Here is a 20,776-nt window from a genome sequence, read left to right as displayed (position 1 = left end):
CTTTGGGAGGCCGAGGTGGGCGGATTACCCGAGGTCAGGAGTTTGAGATCAGCCTGGCCAACATGGTGAAACCCATCTCTACTACAAATTAAAAAAATTGCCGGGCGCGGTGGCTCAAGCCTGTAATCCCAGCACTTTGGGAGGCCGAGGCGGGTGGATCACGAGGTCAAGAGATCAAGACCATCCTGGTCAACATGGTGAAACCCCGTCTCTACTAAAAATACAAAAAAATTAGCTGGGCATGGTGGCACGTGCCTGTAATCCCAGCTACTCAGGAGGCTGAGGCAGGAGAATTGCCTGAACCCAGGAGGCGGAGGTTGCGGTGAGCTGAGATCGCGCCATTGCACTCCAGCCTGGGTAACAAGAGCGAAACTCCGTCTCAAAAAAAAAAAAAAAAAAAAAAACAAAACAAAAAAATTGCCGGGCGCGGTGGCTCAAGCTTGTAATCCCAGCACTTTGGGAGGCCGAGGCGGGTGGATCACGAGGTCGAGAGATCAAGACCATCCTGGTCAACATGGTGAAACCCCGTCTCTATTAAAAATACAAAAAATTAGCTGGGCATGGTGGCACATGCCTGTAATCCCAGCTACTCAGGAGGCTGAGGCAGGAGAATTGCCTGAACCCAGGAGGCGGAGGTTGTGGTGAGCCGAGATCACGCCATTGCACTCCGGCCTGGGTAACAAGAGCAAAACTCCATTAGCTGGGTGTGGTGGCAGGCGCCTGTAATCCTAGCTACTTGGGAGGCTGAGGCAGGAGAATTGCTTGAACCCAGGACAAATGTTGCAGTGAGCTGAGATTGCACCACTGCACTCCAGCCTGGACAACTGAATGAAACTCTGTCTCAGAAAAAAACAAAAATTCGCAGGGCGTGCCTGTAATCCCAACTACTTGAGTGGCTGGCTGAGTCACAAGGATCACTGGAGCCCAGGAGGCAGAGCTTGCAGTGAGCCAAGATCACGCCATAGCACTTCAGTCTGGGCGACAGAGCCAGATCTTAAAATAAATAAATAAGATAATAAATAAAATAAATTTTGCCTGTAATCTCAGCACTTTAGGAGGCCGAGGTGGGCAGATCACTTGAGGTCAGGAGTTTGAGACCAGCCTTACCAACATGGCAAAACCCTGTCTCTACTAATAATAGAAAAATTAGCCAGGCATGATCGTGTGTGCCTGTAGTCTCAGCTACTCAGGAGGCTGTAGCAGGAGAATCGCTCAAACCCCAGAGGTAGAGGTTGCAGTGAGCCGAGATCGTGCCACTGCCTAGGCAACAGAGTGAAACTGTATCTTGAAAGAAAAGAAAAGAATTCTTGTGTGAGCTTAGGTTAATGGCTCTCAAGATGTAACGTAAGTATGAATCACTTGGCAGGGGGTGTCAAAATTTTGGATTCCCAGATCCAACTCTGTATATTTAGATTTAGCCCTTTTGGTGTAGGGCCAAGGAACCTTCTTTCAACAAGCAGCCTGAGGATTCTGATGCAGTGAGTCTACAGCAGATTGTTTGCCATGATGGCTGCAATAATTCCTCCCATTCCTGTACCCACACCCCTTTGCAATGGGACTTTGCCACCTTTTCAATCAAGACATAGAGTCCACTTTTCCTCCTTTTGAATTTTGGCTTATCCTTTGGCTTACTTTGACCAATAGAGATCAGTTGACATGATATTATGGGGCATCTGAGCCTTGGCCTTTGAGAGGCCTTGTGTTTTCAGTATTCACCATTTTGGAACTCAGCTGCCATGTAATTAAGTTGAGCCTGTCCTTCTGGAGAAATTGTGAGAGAGGCAGAGCTAACAGCCAGCACCAACCACCAAACACAGTGTATGAGTGAGGCATGGATCTGTTTGGGTCCAACCAGGAGAGAGAAAGTACATAGTACTTTGAATATGGAAAGCTGAATATGAAGAATTATTAATCATAATAGAGGATGAAAATAACAAGGGATTGACTAATAAGAAGAAAAGACAATGCTGAAGACTATAAGAACAGTAGATAGGAGGAACAGCCACAATCTTTAGGGCTGACATGGAGCATCCAAGGAAGAGCTCCCTCAGGGCTGAGATCCAGGTCTTTTTTGAGAGGGCCCAATACATGTTGGAGAAGTCACGGTGGTGCTCTGCTAGGTTAGTGGAACTGGTAGAAATCATCCGCTGAAACTTGCTGGAAATGGGCCTTCTCAGGTGTCAGGGAAAGTTGTTCCTAGGGAAATGTCTCATTATGGACACTTGCTACATAGGCCCTTGAGAGGGATTCTTGGGGGAGCTGCTGGCTACCAGATGCTGCTGGCCATGGTGTCTTGTAGGAGCCTGAAGCTGAAGAAGTCATTCATGCTGCAAGAGCTGGGCGTGGGGGAAGCATAGCACTGCAGGAGCCTGGCGAACCAGCACACAGTAACCAGGAAGCAAAACTCTTTTCTTCCTTTCAGGTGAAACTGCCACCTTCCAATAATTCACCAAAATGACTAACACAAAGGGAAAGAGAAGAACCCAATGTATGTTCTCTAGGTCTTTTAGGAAACCTGGAGTTGTTCCTTTGGCCACATACATGCAAATCTATAAGATGATATTGTAGATGTCAAGAGAATGGATACTGTTTAAAAAGGAATACCCCACAAATATTACCATGGCAAAACTGGAAGAGTCTACAGTATTACCTAGCATGCTGTTGGCCTTGTGAACAAACAAGAGCAAGATTCTTGCCAAAAGAATTAATCTGTGTATTGAGCACATTAAGCCTCCTCAGAGCTGAGATGGCTTCCTGAAAAGTGTGAAGGAAAATGATCAGAAAAAGAAGAAAGCCAAAAAGAAAGGTACCTGGGTTCAGCTGAAGCACCAGCCACTCCACCCAGAGAAACACACTTTGTCAGAACCAATGGAAAGGAGCCTGAACTGCTGGAATCTATTCCCTATGAATTCATGGCATAATAGGCATTTAAAAAAAAAAAAAAAAAAAAGGCCGGGCACAGTGGCTCAAGCCTGTAATCCCAGTACTTTGGGAGGCCGAGGCGGGCAGATCATGGGGTCAAGAGATCGAGACCATCCTGGTCAACATGGTGAAACCCCATCTCTACTAAAAACACAAAAAAATTAGCTGGTCATGGTGGCGCGTGCCTGTAATCCCAGCTACTCGGGAGGCTGAGGCAGGAGAATTGCCTGAACCCAGGAGGCGGAGGTTGCAGTGAGCCGAGATGGCGCCATTGCACTCCAGCCTGGGTAACAAGAGTGAAACTCCGTCTCAAAAAACAAAACAAAAAACAAAAAAAAACCTTCTAGACTGTAAAAAGCAAACAGACAGGCCAGGTGCAGTGGCTCACGCCTGTAATCCCAGCACTTTGGGAAGCCAGGGCGGGTGAATCACAAGGTCAAGAGATCAAGACCATCCTGGCCAACACGGTGAAACCCCATCTCTACTAAAAATACAAAAATCAGCTGGGCCTGGTGTCGCGTGCCTATAGTCCCAGCTACTCAGGAGGCTGAGGCAGGAGAATTGCTTGAACCCGGGAGGCGCAGGTTGCAGTGAGCCGAGATGGTACCACTGCACTGCAGCCTGGCAACAGAGCAAGACTCCATCTCAAAAAAAAAAAAAAAAAAAAAAAAAAAAAGCAAACAGACAAATACTTAAATATCTCCCCAGCACACTATCCTGACAAAGCTGGGCATCCAGCCACCTGGCAAAGAAAAAAGGCATTTCAGGGGCCCAGATCCATTTTAATAGAGTAGGCAAAAAAGTAAATTTGCAGCTAAGGCAGTAAATCAATAACCAGCACGGGCCATCTTGGACCTCTAAGTCAATCTGCATGACTACAACTGCATGAGTGACTTTAGAGGAGACTGGCAGAAAGAACTGTGTAGATTCACCCAGCCGAAATTGCCACAGCTCAGAATTATGAGCCATTAAATCGCTCATAAATTTTAAGCCCTAAATTTTGGGTTAGTTTGCTTATGCAAAATACTATAACACCAATATTGCAAGCAACCTGGACTGTTGTCTGCTTCTGACTTTTATGACTTTCTTTGTTCTATTCCTTCTGTCCAAAGAAACATTCTTCATTATCTCTACCAGATGGATGTATTTTCCCGCAACTGATGAATTAACTTTCTTGGACCTATAGCACACATGTAGAAAAGTGCACAAATCATAAACGTATAGCTTGATACATTTTCATTTTCACCAAATGCTTATTTTTTATTTATTTATTTTTTTTGAGATGGAGTCTTGCCCTGGTTGCCCAGACTGGGGTACAATGGCATGATCTTGGCTCACTGCAACCTCCACCTCCTGGGTTCAAACGATTCTCCTGCCTTAGCCTCCTGAGTAATTGGGATTACAGATGTGCACCACCATGCCCAGCTAATTTTTTGTATCTTTAGTAGAGACGCAGTTTCACCATGTTGGCCAGGCTGGTCTCGAACTCCTGACCTCATGATCTGCCTGCCTCAGCCTCCCAAAGTGCTGGGATTACAGGCATGAGCCACTGCGTAAGCCAAGTGCTTATTTCTTTTCTTTTTTTTTTTTTTTGAGACGGAGTTTCACTCTTGTTACCCAGGCTGGAGTGCAATGGCGCAATCTCGGCTCACCGCAACCTCCGCCTCCTGGGTTCAAGCAATTCTCCTGCCTCAGCCTCCTGAGTAGCTGGGACTACAGGCACGCGCCACCATGCCCAGCTAATTTTTTGTATTTTTAGTAGAGACACGGTTTCACCAGGTTGACCAGAATGGTCTCGATCGATCTCTTGACCTTGTGATCCACCCGCCTCGGCCTCCCAAAGTGCTGGGATTACAGGCTTGAGCCACCGCGCCCGGCCGTGCTTATTTCTTGTATAGCTGAGTCCCTCTCATACTCCCATCTAGTCACTAACCATGCCCCTAAGGGTAAGCACCATTCTGACTTCTTTTTTTTTTTTTTTTTTTTGAGACAGAGTTACACTCAATAGCCCAAGCTGGAGTGCAGTGGCATGATCTCAGCTTATTGCAACCTCTGCCACCCCAGGTTCAAGTGCACCACCACACCCAGCTAATTTTTGTATTTTTAGTGGAGATGGGTTTTACCATGTTGGCCACGCTTGTCTAGAAACCCTGACCTCAAGTGATCTGCCTGCTTTGGCCTCCCAAAGTGCCAGGATTACAAGCATGAGCCACCATGCCCCACCCATTCTGACTTCCTATACCATATGTTTGTTTTGTCTGGTTTTGCACTTCACACACAACATGTTCTCTTTTGTGTCTGGCTTCTTTTTTTTGAGACGGAGTCTGGATCTGTTGCCAGGCACCAGGCTGGAGTGCAGTAGTGTGATCTCGGCTCACTGCAACCTCCGCCTCCTGGGTTCAAGCAATTCTCCTGCCTCAGCCTCCCTAGTAGCTGGGACTACAGGCACACGCCACCACGCCCAGCTAATTTTTGTATTTTTAGTAGAGACGGGGTTTCACCATGTTGGCCAGGATGGTCTCGATCTCTTGACCTCGTGATCCACCCACCTCGGCCTCTCAAAGTGCTGGGATTACAGGCGTGAGCCACCGTGCCCGGCCTATGTCTGGCATCTTTTGCTCAACAGTGTGAGATTCATCTGTGTTCCTCCATGTAGCTATGGTTTATTTTTATTGCTGCATAGTTTTCTATTTTGTTAATATACCATAATTTATTTGTTCATTCTACTGATGTATATTCAGGTTGTTTCCAGTTTGGGGTTTTTATGAAAAGTGCTGCTTGCATATGTCTTTTGGTAAACATATGCATGCATTTCTGTTGGTTATTCTAGGAATAGAATTACTAGGTTGTGTTATCCTCATAGTATATTAAAAGGGTTTTTTGTTTTTTGTTTTTTGTTTTTTTTTTTTGAGACGGAGTCTTACTCTATCGCCCAGGCTGGAGGGCAGTGGCATTATCCTGGCTCACTGCAGCCTCTGCCCCCTGGGTTCAAGTGATTCTCCAGCTTCTGAAGTAGCTGGGATTACAGGTAACTACCACCATGCCTGGCAAATTTTTTGTATTTTTAGTAGAAATGGAGTTTCACCATATTGGCTTTTCTGGTCTCAAACTCCTGACCCCAGGTGATCCACCCGCCTCGGCCTCCCAAAGTGCTGGGATTACAGGCATGAGCCACTGTGCCTGGCCTGTTAAAAGTTTTTAAACATCAAAATATAAAATGATATGCCTATCAATCATAACCATGTGAAAGGAGAAGAAAAAACACACCCTTGCATAGAGTAAAAGGATATTAGAAGAGAAAAAAGTTGACACAGTTGATGAGCAAAGGAAATAAGAATGAGATTTTTCTTCTTGATAGTCTTCTCTCTGAATAATTATGTAATGACCATGTGTAACTTTTATAATCAAAAGAAACATTTAATCCTATTGATCTTTAAAGTTCTATTCAAATGTCACTTCCTCCAAGTAGCCTTAGCATAACCATATTGCTGCAGCCAGCCAATGCCTTCCTCTATTTGTACACCCCCTAGAGCAAAAACACATTCCAGCAGGAGCACAGTACATTGCTTAGAGAAGGTGCTTTCAAAATCCCTGATTCTTTCCCTGCAACCATAGGCATTTCATTAGCAGTTCATATTTCTCAAAAGAGCACTCCAACCTGCCACTAAGACAGGCAAGAATCTGAAGCTAGATTGCTGTCTCTATTTTCTTTTTTTTCTTTTCTTTTTTGTTTGAGATGGAGTTTCGCTCTTGTTATCCAGGCTGGAGTGCAATGGTGTGATCTCGGCTCACCGCAACCTCCGCCTCCTGGGTTCAGGCAATTCTCCTTCCTCAGCCTCCTGATTAGCTGGGATTACAGGCACGCACCACCATGCCCAGCTAATTAATTTTTTTTTGTATTTTCTTTAGTAGAGACGGGGTTTCACCATGTTGACCAGTATGGTCTAGATCTCTTGACCTCGTGATCCACCCACCTCGGCCTCCCAAAGTGCTGGGATTACAGGCTTGAGCCACCGTGCCCGGCCTGCTGTCTCTATTTTCTACTTGAAAGCACCTGATGCTGAAAGAGGTTAAGCAACAGGCCCACTGTCATTCAGTAAATCATTGGTAGAGGCATTTAAAATAGCTTATTCAAGAAAGATGAGCCAGCATGGTGGCCTACGCCTGTAATTCCAGCACTTTGGGAGGCCGAGGCGAGTGAATCATAAGGTCAGGAAATTAAGACCATCCTGGCCAACATGGTGAAACCTGTCTCTACTGAAAATACAAAAATTAGCCAGGTGTGGTGGTATGTGTTTGTAGCTGAGCTCAGGAAGCTGAGGCAGGAGAATCGCTTGAACCCAGGAGGTGGAGGTTGCTGTGAGCTGAGATGGTGCCACTGCACTCCAGTCTGGGGGACAGCAAGACTCTAGCTCAAGAAAAAAAAAAAAAAGGTGAATCTGGTGCAAACCATATAATTTACCAAGTATAGTCTGAACAGAGCAAAGAAGCAGGGATGGAGATTAAGGAGAAAACAGAAATTTGGTAACGTGGCCTTTGCATTAACAGCTGTGTAGTTTTGAGTGAGCTTATTTACCTTTCCACACTTCAGTCTTCCATCTGCCTCATTGGAGGGGTAAGAGCGAACTAATATCCAGAAAAGCAAATAGGATCCAACTCTGATGAACTAGTGGTGGCTACCTAGAATATAACAGGGGGAAAGATTCTGAAGACACATGCAGCCTTTGTGGGAAAAAGTGCTGTGATTAATAATTTCTGGGCTGGGCACAGTGTCTCATGCCTGTAATCCCAGCACTCTCGGAGGCCAAGGTGGGTGGACCATGAGGTCAGGAGTTTGAGACCAACCTGGCCAATATGGTGAAACTCTGTCTCTACTAAAAATACAAAAAATTAGCTGGGCGTGGTGGCATGCACCTGTAATCCCAGCTGCTTGGGAAGCTGAGGTAGGAGAATTGTTTGAACCCGGGAGGCGGAGGTTGCAGTGAGCCAAGATTGTGCCACTGCACTCCGGCCTGGGTGACAGAGCAAGATTTTGTCTCAAAAAATAAATAAATAAGTAAATAATTTCTGCCATGAGCAGGAAATCTGAAATTGATGTTTTGTTTGTTAGGTATTGGTCTTTCCTGGACAAATTGCTCTTTAAGGTCCTTTCCAGCCCTATGTTTGGAATTCCCAGATTTAGATCTATTCATGTAGGCAAAATATTCATCCTATAGGAAATCTTTTTAATTCCAAAGGGAAGAAATTTTAATTATCTTTTAAAACAATAGACCTTGTCTCCAGCAATGGATGTGATATATACTTAAATAATCATCCTTAAGACTCTCAGAGCTCCTTAGAGATAGAAATGTCTGCATATGAAGTGTTAATTATACCACCGTAATCATTCTTCTGAGATAAATTATATTATTACAATTACCATGTTTGACATCCTTCCCTGTCTGCACATTGCCCTACCCTCAGGCTGAAGTTGGTCCTGGGAGGAGGGTATATGTCCTTGTTGGCTGTAACCAGTGGTGGAGTTAGTAAGGTGAAAAAGGTGAATGTCTGTATATAGTCCCAGTCTCAGGGTCTCCAGGATTGTCTCATTCATTGGCTCTCTCTGGACCCACCTGGAAGGTTATGTGGCTTGGGATTTCTGGACTGAAGTTGACCCCTGTCTTATCTTTGAAACAAATATGTAGCCACAAGGACGGTGGTAGGGGTGTTGTTTGACCAATTTAAGTCATATATACATTATAAAAATTCATGGCTATTGAAGGAAACCATGAACAGGTTGACAAATTACAACATCATGTTGGTCTAGCAGTGTAGCCAGGCTGTCAATAACATAGGTTTTGGCATTAGATTGCTGTGAAACGACATAGCTCTGACATGTCTATTTTTTATTTATACATATATTTTTATAGAAATGGGGGTCTTTTGCCTCAGCCTCCCAAAGTGCTGGGATTACAGATGTGAGCCACTGTGTCTGGCCAGCTTTGACATTTCTTTTTTTTTTTGAGACGGAGTTTCCCTCTTGTTACCCAGGCTGGAGTACAATGGCGCGATCTCGGCTCACCGCAACCTCCGCCTCCTGGGTTCAGGCAATTCTCCTGCCTCAGCCTCCTTAGTAGCTGGGATTACAGGCATGTGCCACCACGCCCAGCTAATTTTTTGTATTTTTAGTAGAGACGGGGTTTCACCATGTTGACCAGGATGGTCTCGATCTCTCGACCTCATGATCCACCCGCCTCGGCCTCCCAAAGTGCTGGGATTACAGGCGTGAGCCACCGCGCCTGGCAGCTTTGACATTTCTAAATGAGTTTGCACAAGCTACATAACCTCTGTTTGTTTTTTGTTTTTTGGAGACAGAGTCTTACTCTGTCACCCAGGCTGGAGTGCAGTGGCACCATCTCGGCTCACTGCAACTTCCACCTCCAGGTTCAAGCAATTCTCCTGCCTCAGCCTTCCAAGTGGCTGGGAGTACAGGTGCCAATCATAACACACCGCTAATTTTTGTGTTTTTAGTAGAGACAGGGTTTCGCCATGTTGGCCAGGATAGTCGGTTATCTGCCCACCTTAGCTTCTTAAAGTGCTGGCATTACAGGCATGAGCCACCTTGCCCGGCTATAACCTCTATTTTTTCATCTGTAGAATGAGTTTTAATAATAGTACCTAACTCAGCTGGTCGCAGTGGCTCGTGCCTGTAATCCCAGCCCTTTGGGAGACCGAGGTAGGCAGATCATGAGGTCAGACATTCAAGACCAGTCTGGCCAATATGGTGAAACCCCATCTCTATTAAAAATACAAAAAAATTAGCTGGATGTGATGTAATTCCAGCTACTCAGGAGGCTGAGGCAGGAGAATCCTTGATACCGGGAGGTGGAGGTTGCAGTGAGCCGAGATCACACCACTGCGTTCCATCCTGGGTGACAGAGCGAGACTCTGTCTCAAAAAAAAATAAGATAAAATAAAAAAATAGTTCTTAACTCGGCTGGGCGCAGTGGTTTACGCCTGTAATCCCAGCACTGTGGGAGGCCGAGGCGGGTGGATCACGAGGTCAAGAGATTGAGACCATCCTGGCCAACATGGTGAAACCCTGTCTCTACTAAAAAAAAAGACAAAAATTAGCTGGGTGTGGTGGTGCGTGCCTGTAGTTCCAGCTACTCAGGATGCTGAGGCAGGAGAATTGCTTGAACCCGGGAGGCGGAGGTTGCAGTGAGCCAAGATCGTGCCATTGCACTCCAGCCGGGCGCCTGGCGAGCAAGACTCTGTCTCAAAAGAAAAAAAGTACCTAACTCAATAGATTAATATATGAGATAATTCATGAAAAGTATATTACATGACATAGGAAAATTCCTATTATTACACTGAGATTATTAGTGATTTCAAATTACATACAAAATAAAACTTCAAGTATATGAATTCAACTTATGTCAGTTTTGCAGACATCAAGACAGGGGCTGAAATAGGATTAAGTTTAATTGTTGTTTTAATAAGTAACAAAATGTTCCCTAAAAAAGTTATAGAATACAGATTAGCAAAAGGGACAATATCAGCACTCAGAAATAACCACTGGTAATCTTTTGGTTTATGTCCTAATGATAATGATTTACATATATTAGAATAGAAAAGGACATTTGACAAAAATAGTATCACACCGAACAGGCTGTTTTGAAACCAGCTGTTTTTCAGTGAGTAAAGGGGGAGTCTACAGGCACATGTATTGTTTTGTTTTTTTAATTTTAAAAATTCCTTTTATGGTAAGAGACACATGAAATTTACCATGTTAACCATCTTTAAGTGTACATTCAGTAGCAATAAGTATATTCACATTTTTGGAAACAGATTTCCAAAACTTATTTATCTTGCTAAACTGAAACTCTGCACCCTGGTAAGAGACACATGAAATTTACCATGTTAACCATCTTTAAGTGTACATTCAGTAGCAATAAGTATATTCACAATTTTGGAAACAGATTTCCAAAACTTATTTATCTTGCTAAACTGAAACTCTGCACCCATTGAAACACAACTCCCCATTGGGCGTGGTGGCTCACGCCTGTAATCTCAGCACTTTGGGAGGCCAAGGCAGATGGATCACAAGGTCAGAAGTTCAAGATCAGCCTGGCCAATATGGTGAAAACACATCTCTACTAAAAATACAAAAAAATTAGCCAGGTGTGGTGGCACACGCCTGTAATTCCAGCTACTTGGGAGGCTGAGGCAGGAGAATGGCTTGAACCCGGGAGGCAGAGGTTGCAAGGAGCTGAGATCGTGCCACTGCACTCCAGCCTGGACGACAGAGCTCCATCTCAAAAAAAAAAAAAAAAAAAAAAAAAAAAAAGCCTCCCCCTTTCCTGCTCCCTCCAAGGCCTGGTAACCACCATTCCACTTTCTGTTTCTATGAATTTGCTGACTTCAGATATCTCATATAAGTGGCATCATATAGTATATGTCTTTTTGTGACTGGCTTATTTTATTTAGCATAATGTCTTCAAGTTTTATCCATGTTGCAACATATAACAAGATTTCCTTCCTTTTTATGGTTGAATAATATTTCATTGTGTATATAGTATATACCACATTTTGCTTCTCCATGTATCCATCCATAGACATTTGGGTTGTTTTCATCTCATAGCTATTGTGAATAGTGCTGCTATGAACAGAGATGTACAAAGTGTCTCTTTAAGACCCTGCTTTCAGGCTGGATGCAGTGGCTTATGCCTGTAATCCCAGCACTTTGGGAGGCCAGGGTGGGCAGATCACCTGAGGTCAGGAGTTCAAGACCAGCCTGGCCAACATGGTGAAACCCCATCTCTACCAAAAATACAAAAATTAGCCGGGCATTGTGGCGCATGCCTATAATCCCAGCTACTTGGGAGGCTGAGGCAGGAGAATCCCTTGAACCTGAGAGGTGTAGGTTACAGTGAGCCAAGATCGCACCACTGCCCTCCAGCCTGGGCGAAAGACTGAGTTTGAGACTCCATCTCAAAAAAAAAAAAAAAAAAAAAGACCCTGCTTTCAAATCTTTCAGATATACACACAGAAGTGGGATTGCTGGATCACCACATGGTGGTTCCATTTTCATTTTTATTTATATGTTTATATTCTTTTCTGAGACATAGTTTCACTCTTGTTGCTCAGGTTGGAGTGCGATGGCAAGATCTTGGCTTACTGCAACCTCTGCCTCCTGGGTTCAAGTGATTCTCCTGCTTCAGCCTCCAGAGTAGCTGGGATTACAAGCTCATGCCACCATGCCCAACTAATTTTTCTTTTGTATTTTTAGTAGAGATGGGGTTTTGCCATGTTGGCCAGGCTGGTCTCTAACTCCTGACCTCAGGTGATCCATCTGCCTTGGCCTCCCAAAGTGCTGGGATTATAGGCATGAGCCATCATGCCCAGCCAAGGTAGTTCCATTTTTAATGATTTTTAAAATTTTTACAATTTTTCACTTTATTTTTAGAGATGGACTCTTCACTGTCTACCCAAGCAAGAGTGTAGTGGCACCATCTTAGCTCACTGCAGCCTTAAATTCTTGGGCTTAAGTGATCCTTCTGCCTCAGCCTCTCAAGTAGCTGGGACAACAGGTGTGCACCACCATACCCAGCTAAATTCTTTCTTTTTCCTTTTTTTTTTGAGATGGAGTCTTGCTCTGTCACCCAGGCTGGAGTGAATGGTGTGATCTTGGCTCACTGTAACCTCCACCTCCTGATTCAAGCAATTTTCCTGCCTCAGCCTCCCAAGTAGCTGGGATTACAGGCATGTGCCACCACACTTGGCTAATTTTTGTATTTTTAGTGGAGACTGGGTTTCACCATGTTGGCCGGGCTGGTCTTGAACTCCTGATATCAGCTTATCCTATCCCCCTGCATCAGCCTCCTAAAGTGTTGGGATTACAAGAATGAGCCACCACACCTGGCTTACCTGGCTAATTTTTATTTTATTTTTTATTTTTATTTTGAGACTGAATCTTGCTCTGTCACCCAGGCTGGAGTACAGTGGCACAATTTTGGCTCACTACAACCTCTGCCTCCCAGGTTCAAGTGACTGTCCTGCTTCAGCCTCCCAAGTAGCTGGGACTACAGATGTGTGCTACCACACCTGGCTAATTTTTGTATTTTTAGTAGAGACAGGGTTTCACCATATTGGCCACACTGGTCTCTAACTCTTGACCTTGTGATCTGCCTAACTTGGCCTCCCAAAGTGCTAGGATTGCAGGTATAAGCCGCCATGCCTGGTCCAAATTTTTGTATTTTTAATAGAGCAGGCTTTCACCATGTTGGCCAGGGTGGTCTCAAACTCCTGACCTCAGGTGACCTGCTGGCTTTGGCCTCCCAAAGTGGTGGGATTACAGGTGTGAGCCACCATGCCTAGCCAATATGTTGTTTTAATGCAGTTTTAGGGGGGATGTTTAAAGTACTCAAAAGAACAAACCTTCCTTTATGATAATATAAAAACATGGAATTTTTCTTTTTATATATAAATGACTAACAAATTGTTCTGCAACTTATCAAATTTCATCTCATTAAACATCTTCTGATATGTGGATTAGCCTCTTCAACCTCCACCACTCCTATTTGAAGGACAGTGATTCATTCTGTAATGCTGGAACAGGTCAACCATTGGTACTTGCTCTCTCCTCAGAACCCTCTTCCCCAAGCTGCTGCCAAGTCTCTCTCTCACTTTGATCTCCTCTGGCATTCCCGGTTTCCTGCTCTTGACCCTCCTTGTGAATGAGCTGTCCTAATTGTTCCAGCTTTCCAGCTCTGCGCTAACTGGCCCTGTTCAGCACTCCCCTACATAGTCCCTGAACATTCCCCTAGATTCACTCACACTGCTGGGTCTGGAGACTTCTCAGATCCTCGTCTTCATCTCCAGGCCCTCAGTTAAAGGGCCTATGAATTATAGGACTCATAAACCCCTATGAATTACAGGATTTGAGCACACAGGTAGCTTATTTAGAGAAATTGCAAGATGCCATGATTATTCTGCCTCAGCCTCTCTAGTAGCTGGGACTAAGGGGCAATGGGAAGCCCCTTAGGTTCTGTGGGACTCCCTAAGACAGACAGAATGGGTCAGAAGCACACCACAGGCACATCTAAGTCATGCACCCTGGGCTCCGCAGATCGGAGACACAGTATGGTAAACTGCGGGGGTGGGAAGCCGAATGCTGCCATTCTCTTAGCAGTCTTGGATCCCACAGGTGCATCTCACCACACTAAATATCACCCTACTGTAGAGCTAGCTGTACATTCCTTTTCTCACAACCTGAGCCCTACATGCCAGCTAGCATCCTAATCTGGCTGCCCTCAGAAGGAACACCAAAGCCGAGTACAGTGGCTCATGCCTGTAATCCCATCACTTTGGGAGGCTGAGGCGGGTGGATTGCCTGGCATCACAGGAGTTCGAGACCAGCCTGGCCAACATGGCAAAACCTCGTCTCTACTAGAAACACAAAAATTAGCCAGGTGTGGCAGCACATTCCTGTAATCCCAGCTGCTTGAAAGGCTAGGGCAGGAGAATTGCATGAACCTGGGAGGCAGAGGTTGCAGAGAGTCGAGATCGTGCCACTGCACTCCAGCAGGCTGTTACAGCCATGCCCATAGACTGCTGGCTGAAATATGATGTCTTCCTGAGGGCTTTTTTGAGCTCTTAGACCATACTTTATTTTTTATCCAAAATGCTGACTGCCTTATGGGATAGGGCACAGACGTGCCATTTTACCATTTAAATAAGTGGAGTTAGGGCCGTCCAGTTTTCCATCAGTCTGGAAGGACGTTGGTGTTAAGATTGGCATACATATCAAGGACAGTAACTACCATGGCTCCCAAAGTTTTGCCAAAACCTCAGATGCATGGCCTTCTGGCCAAGCATCTGTGATTTCATATGGTTGGAGCATTCGCGGTATCCCTGGGGGTTATAGCTCTCTGTAAGTTTGCTGTGGCTGAACCAAGAAAGAAGGCATACGCGGATATCTACAGAAATTATGATCTCATGAAAGATTTGGAGGAGATGAGGAAGGCTGGTATCTTTCAGAGTACAAAGTGATCTTGGGATATAAAGAATTTCTTTAGGTTGAATTACCTAGAAGTTTGTCACTGATTCGTGTTCCTGAACTATGACACATGAATATGTGGGCTAAGAAATAGTTTCTCTTGATAAATGAATAATTAACAACAACAACAACAAAATGGAGTTAGCCGGGCATAGTGGCTCACGCCTGTAATCCCAGCACTGTGGGAGGCTGAGGCGGAAGGATTTCTTGAGCCCAGGAGGTCAAGGCCAGTAAGCTGTTACTGTACTCCAGGCTGGGCAAGAAAGCAAGACTCTGTCTTATAAAACAAACACAAAAACAAAACAAAAATAAAAATTTTAAAATAAAAATTGAGCTAAATTTACAGCAACATAGTGGACAGATTTTTTTTTCTTTTTCTTTTTCTTTTTTGAGACGGTGTCTCACTCTGTCACCCAGGCTGGAGTCCAGTGGTGTGACCTCAGCTCACTGCAACCTCTGCCTCCCGGGTTCAAGTGATTCTTCTGCCTCAGCCTCTTGAGTAGTTAGGACTACAGGCATGTGCCACCATGCCTGGCTAATTTTTGTATTTTTAGTAGAGTTGAGGTTTCACCATGCTGGCCAGACTGGTCTTGAACTCCTGACCTTGTGATCTGCCTACCTCTGCCTCCCAAAGTGCTGGGATTACAGGCATGAGCTACTTTACCCAGCACCGGACAGATTTTAAGTGTACATTTCAATGAATTTTGAGAAATGTAAACCCATATGAGTTATAGGATTTGGACACACAGGTAGCTTATTTAGAGAAATTGCAAGATGCCATAGAACTGTTGTAAAAAGCATGAAATTTGGGGTCAAGGGATCTGGTTACCCATTCAAGCCTCTTCACTAAACAGCTGTGTGACTTTAGACAAGTCCCTTCCCGTCTCTGGGCCTTGGCTTCTGATTTGTACAATGAGAAGGCTGACTCCACTCCCATAGCCTTCTGCCCCAGCTGTAGGTCCTCGTGACAGAGCAGGTATTCAGCAAAGGTCACGCAAGACCTCCTGAAATTATGAAGAGTTACTGTATCCTCCTGACCTTTGCAAAGTGAATGCAGCTCACCTGGATCCTTCCAATCAAATTCTTGAAGAAGAGAAACTGGAGACAAAATAATAAATATTTTAACAATAAATGAGGATGGCAGGAAGCCAAACCAAGCCTTGTGTCCTTCAGGAATGTACCTAAATGTTTGTGATCAAGCCCTTCTCGTTTTTTTTTTTACTCCAGTACATGAATAAAAAAAGATTCTAGGCCAGTCGCGGTGGCTCACACCTGTAATCCCAGCACTTTGGGAGGCCGAGGTGGGTGGATCACGAGGTCAAGAGATTGAGACCATCCTGGTCAACATGGTGAAACCCCGTCTCTACTAAAAATACAAAAAATTAGCTGGGCATGGTGGCACGTGCCTGTAATCCCAGCTACTCAGGAGGCTGAGTCAGGAGAATTGCCTGAACCCAGGAGGCGGAGGTTGTGGTGAGCCGAGATGGCGGCATTGCACTCCAGCCTGGGTAACGAGAGCGAAACTCCGTCTCAAAAAAAAAAAAAAAAAAAAGATTCTAAAGGGATTTACTTCAATTTCACAGCAAGTACCAAAAGCACATGGTCTGCCAAGTAGGTTGAGTTTAGTTATTTTTGTTGTATGGAAGCTGACTTGCCTTGCTAAAAGTGGTAAGGGCTTCTCTAACAAAATGAGATGAATTCCTCAAATTTATGTAGTATTTTTCACTTTTCAAAGCTTTCTTGTCCATTTCTCATTTGATGCACACATTTGGTTCTATGAAGATATTTTTAAAAAAATTTTTTTTAGACACAGGGTCTTGCTATGTCGACCAGGCTGATCTCAAAGTCCTGGCCTCAAGTAATCCTCCTCCCTCAGTCTCCCAAAGTGCTGGAATTTCAGGTGTGAGCCACATACCCAGCTACTTTGGCTCAATGACAGGAAGCAGGACAGGAAATATTCTTTCTCATTATTTAGATGAGGATCCTAAGGTTCAGAAAGACAAAGTGAATGTTCTCACAATCAGCAGTGAGCCACCCCTCTGAATTTCCAGCCCTGTGTTCTTGGGTTGGGATCCACTTTCTCATTCACAAACCAACCAACCAACCAATCCAGAGAACTTGAGTCTAAGAGGTTTTAAAACCAACAACGAGCAAGGTATGGTGGCTCATGGCTGTAATCCCAGCACTTTGGGGGGCTGAGGCAGGGATGAGGCCAGAAGTTGGAGACCAGACGAAGCAACATAGTGAGACCTTGTCTCTAAAAAATGCCAACCCTGCCCTGCCCCCAAGAAAAAACACAACACACACAAACATTAAAAAAATTAAATTACCAGCCAGGAGCCATGGCTCACACCTGTAATCCCAGCACTTTGGGAGGCTGAGTTGGGTGGATCATTTGAAGTTGAGAGTTCAAGACCAGCCTGACCAACATGGATTTCTCCTGTCTCTACTAAAAATACAAAATTATCCGGGTGTGGTGGCACATGCTTGTAATCCCAGCTACTTGGGAGGCAGGAGAATGGCTTAAACTGGGGAGGTGGAGGTTTCAGTGAGCCGAGATCACGCCATTGCACTCCAGCCTGGGCCACAAGAGTGAAACTCCGTTTCAAACATAAAACAAAAAATTAAATTACCACCAAGGACAGTAGGTGGCAGTTAACAATAATCGACATTTATTGACCTCCCACTATCAATGAACACTTTGCAATTCTCCCAACAGCCCAATGAGGATTCACCCTGTTGTACACTAGAGGAAGCAGAGACACAGAGAGGTTTTATGGCTTGCTCAAGCTCACACAGCAAGTTGGCTCCAGAGCTGGAACATCATCCAGGTCACCTGGCTGGAAGCCCAGGCCCTTCACCCCTATGCTACACTGCCTCGAGTTACACCATGCTGCTGATTAAAGAACTTTCTAAACAAAGCCGTTCACTGGCCAGATGAGCGGCCCTGAAAGTCGGTGAGGCCCCTATTCTGAGCACTTCAAGTGGAATCATGGTGGAGGCATCTTTAGATTTAAGGCAAAGGGCTGGGCCAAGCATCCCTGCTAATCCAGAAATAAGGGGATTTGATGAAATATCTTGAAGATTCTAGCCTTTCAGGCCAGGACAGTAACAAGTCCTCCTTGCTCCTGGGCTTCCAGATCGAACATACTTTCCCAGCCTGCCCATCCATCCTCTCCTCAGGGGCACTGGGATCAAGTGAGCTGGGGGAACAGGTGACTGTGCATGGATCATCCTGGAAATCTGACAGCACAGTCCCCAGCCCAGGAACTGGGGAGGAGGAACAGCAGAACACTAAATTACAGGGTGTTTGCTGCTTGATTAAATCAGTGCACTTTGTGCAGCGCTGTGGAGATGCAACACGCCAAGCTCACTCCTGGGCTCGAGGCCCAGATGTTAGTCACAGAGCCTCAGTCAGAGTGCCAAGGGCTCTCAGGAACACTTCTTTTAACTGCTTCATTTCACACATAGGCCTACAGCAGCCCAGAGAGGGGAAGCAGCTTGCCAGAGGCCACACAGCATTCTTTCAACATATATTGAGTGCCTACTGAGTGATATTAAAGGTGAACAAAATAGCCACATGCTCCAATGTCATGGAGCTTACATGTTAGTGGAGGCAACGGGCAAAAAGCAGATAAACACATGAAATCAGAGGTTGTGATCATGCTATGGAGTACTTCAACCAGGCTGATCAATGGTGGTCCCTCTGAGAAGGGGCCATTTAAGCTGAGGCTTGAAGGATGAGAAGTATGGGGTGTTACTGTGTGGGTGGGAGCAGTGGGAATGCAGTGGGAACACTATGCCCTAGGGCCCCACCGGCTGGAATGAGTTTCCATGTGTTTGTGGGGCTGGCACAGAGCAAGGCCAGGGGTAAGAAATGGAGGGGAAATCTGAAGATAAATGGTGTCTGGAGCATAGAGGGTATGTGGGCCAAAGCGAGAGGTCTAGAGTTTATTCTTGTAATAGGAAGTTATGGAGAGTTGTTGCTTTGATTGTTTGCTTGCTTGTTGTGTGTGTGTGTGTGTGTGTGTGTGTGTTTGGTTTTGTTTTTTGAGATGGAGTCTTGCTCTGTTGCCCAGGCTGGAGTGCAATGACGTGGTCTCAGCTCACTGCAACCTGTCTGCCTCCTGGGTTCAAGCGATTCTCCTGCCTCAGCCTCCAGAGTAGCTGGGATTACAGGTGCCCACCACCACACCTGGCTAATTTTTGTAGCTCCCCCAGCAGAAAGGGAAGCAATGTGGCAAACCTGAGCCAATGTTCTCAAAGGAGGTTCTGGGGAACACCACACTTAGGATATTTGTTTCACATCACATGAGTTTAGGGAATGCTGCAAATCATTATCCCTTTCTTTGAGATTGACTATGAATGCTAAAGTCTCAGAGATGTCCTATAGCAAAACACTCATTTAACATTGCTTAACCCAATGTTTCCTAAAACAATTTGATGATGGACCACATGTTGGTGTATATTTATCCATATTCTGGGAAACACTCCCTGAGAAGTGCCACCCTTAGCAAAAAAATCTGCTATCACAGCCCTGGCTCATAGTAGTATAATAAATATTAGCTATTGTCATTATCATTATTATTTTTACTATTAATAGCAAAGGCTGTATAGTTTATTATTTTTATTTTTATTTTTTATTTTTGAGATGGAGTTTTACTCTTGTTGCCCAGACTGGAGTACAATGGTTCCATCTCAGTTTACAGCAACCACCGCCTCCCAGGTTCAAGTGATTCACCTGCCTCAGCCTTCCGAGTAGCTGGTATTACAAGCTCCTGCTACCATGCCCAGCTAATTTTTGTGTTTTTAGTAGAGATGAGGTTTCACCAGGTTGGCCAGGCTGGTCTCGAACTCGTGACTTCAGGTGACCCACCCACCTTGACCTACTAAAGTGCTGGGATTACAGGAGTGAGCCACTTTGCTTGGCCTATTGTTTGTTTGTTTGTTTTGATACAGAGTCTCACTCTGTCACCCAGGCTGGAGTACAGTGGCATGATCTCAGCTTACTGCAACCTGCGCCTCCCCAGCTGAAGCAGTTCTCCTGCCTCAACCTCCCAAGTAGCTGGGATTACAGACACCCGCCACCACACCCAGTTCATATCGGAGTCTTGCTCTTGTTGCTGAGGCTGGAGTGCAGTGGATCTAACTCATCTCACTGCAACCTCTGCCTCCCAGGTTCAAGCGATTCTCCTGCCTCAGCCTCCCAGGTAGCTGGGATTACAGGTGCGTACCACCACGCCTGGCTAATTTTTATATTTTTAGTAGAAACCAGGTTTCTCCAGGTTGGTCAGGCTGATCTTGAACTCCTGATCTCATGTGATCCACACACCCCAGCCTCCCAAAGTGCTGGGATGACAGGTGTGAGCCACCTCGCCCGGGCATATTTGTATTTTTAAAATAGATGGGGTTTCCGCTGGGCGCAGTTGCTCATGACTGTCACCCCACCACTTTGGGAGGCCGAGGCGGGCGGATCACGAGGTCTGGAGATTGAGACCATGCTGGCCAACATGGTGAAACCCCTTTTCTACTAAAATACAAAATATTAGGCGTGGTGGCATGCGCCTATAGTCCCAGCTACTCACTACTCAAGAGGCTGAAGCCGGTGTATCGCCCGAACCTGGGAGGCAGAGGTTGCAGTGAGCCGAGATTGAGCTGCTACACTCCAGTCTGGTTGACAGACTGAGACTTGGTCTCAAAAAAAGGAAAAAAGAGTAGTGACACAAGAGCAGAAAATCAAACACCGTATATTCTCGCTCATAGGCGGGTGTTGAACAATGAGAACACATGGACACAGGGAGGGGAGCACTACAC

The 20,776-nt window shown here is 45.3% G+C and overlaps 1 protein-coding gene and 1 pseudogene across 1 annotated transcript in view; both read left to right on the top strand.

The window, feature by feature from the left end:
• Window positions 1-20,776, top strand: part of LARP1 (La ribonucleoprotein 1, translational regulator) — a 147,640-nt gene that overhangs the window by 46,798 nt on the left and 80,066 nt on the right. The window lies entirely within an intron of this gene.
• Window positions 1-20,776, top strand: part of LOC141579980 (cytochrome c oxidase subunit 6C-like) — a 41,284-nt pseudogene extending 20,508 nt beyond the window's left edge.

The sequence above is a fragment of the Saimiri boliviensis genome, chromosome 1 (genome assembly GCF_048565385.1).
Source record: "Saimiri boliviensis isolate mSaiBol1 chromosome 1, mSaiBol1.pri, whole genome shotgun sequence".
Classification (NCBI taxonomy): domain Eukaryota; kingdom Metazoa; phylum Chordata; class Mammalia; order Primates; family Cebidae; genus Saimiri; species Saimiri boliviensis.
Note: the sequence above shows the minus strand (reverse complement) of the source record. Positions and strands in the feature narration are given on the sequence as shown.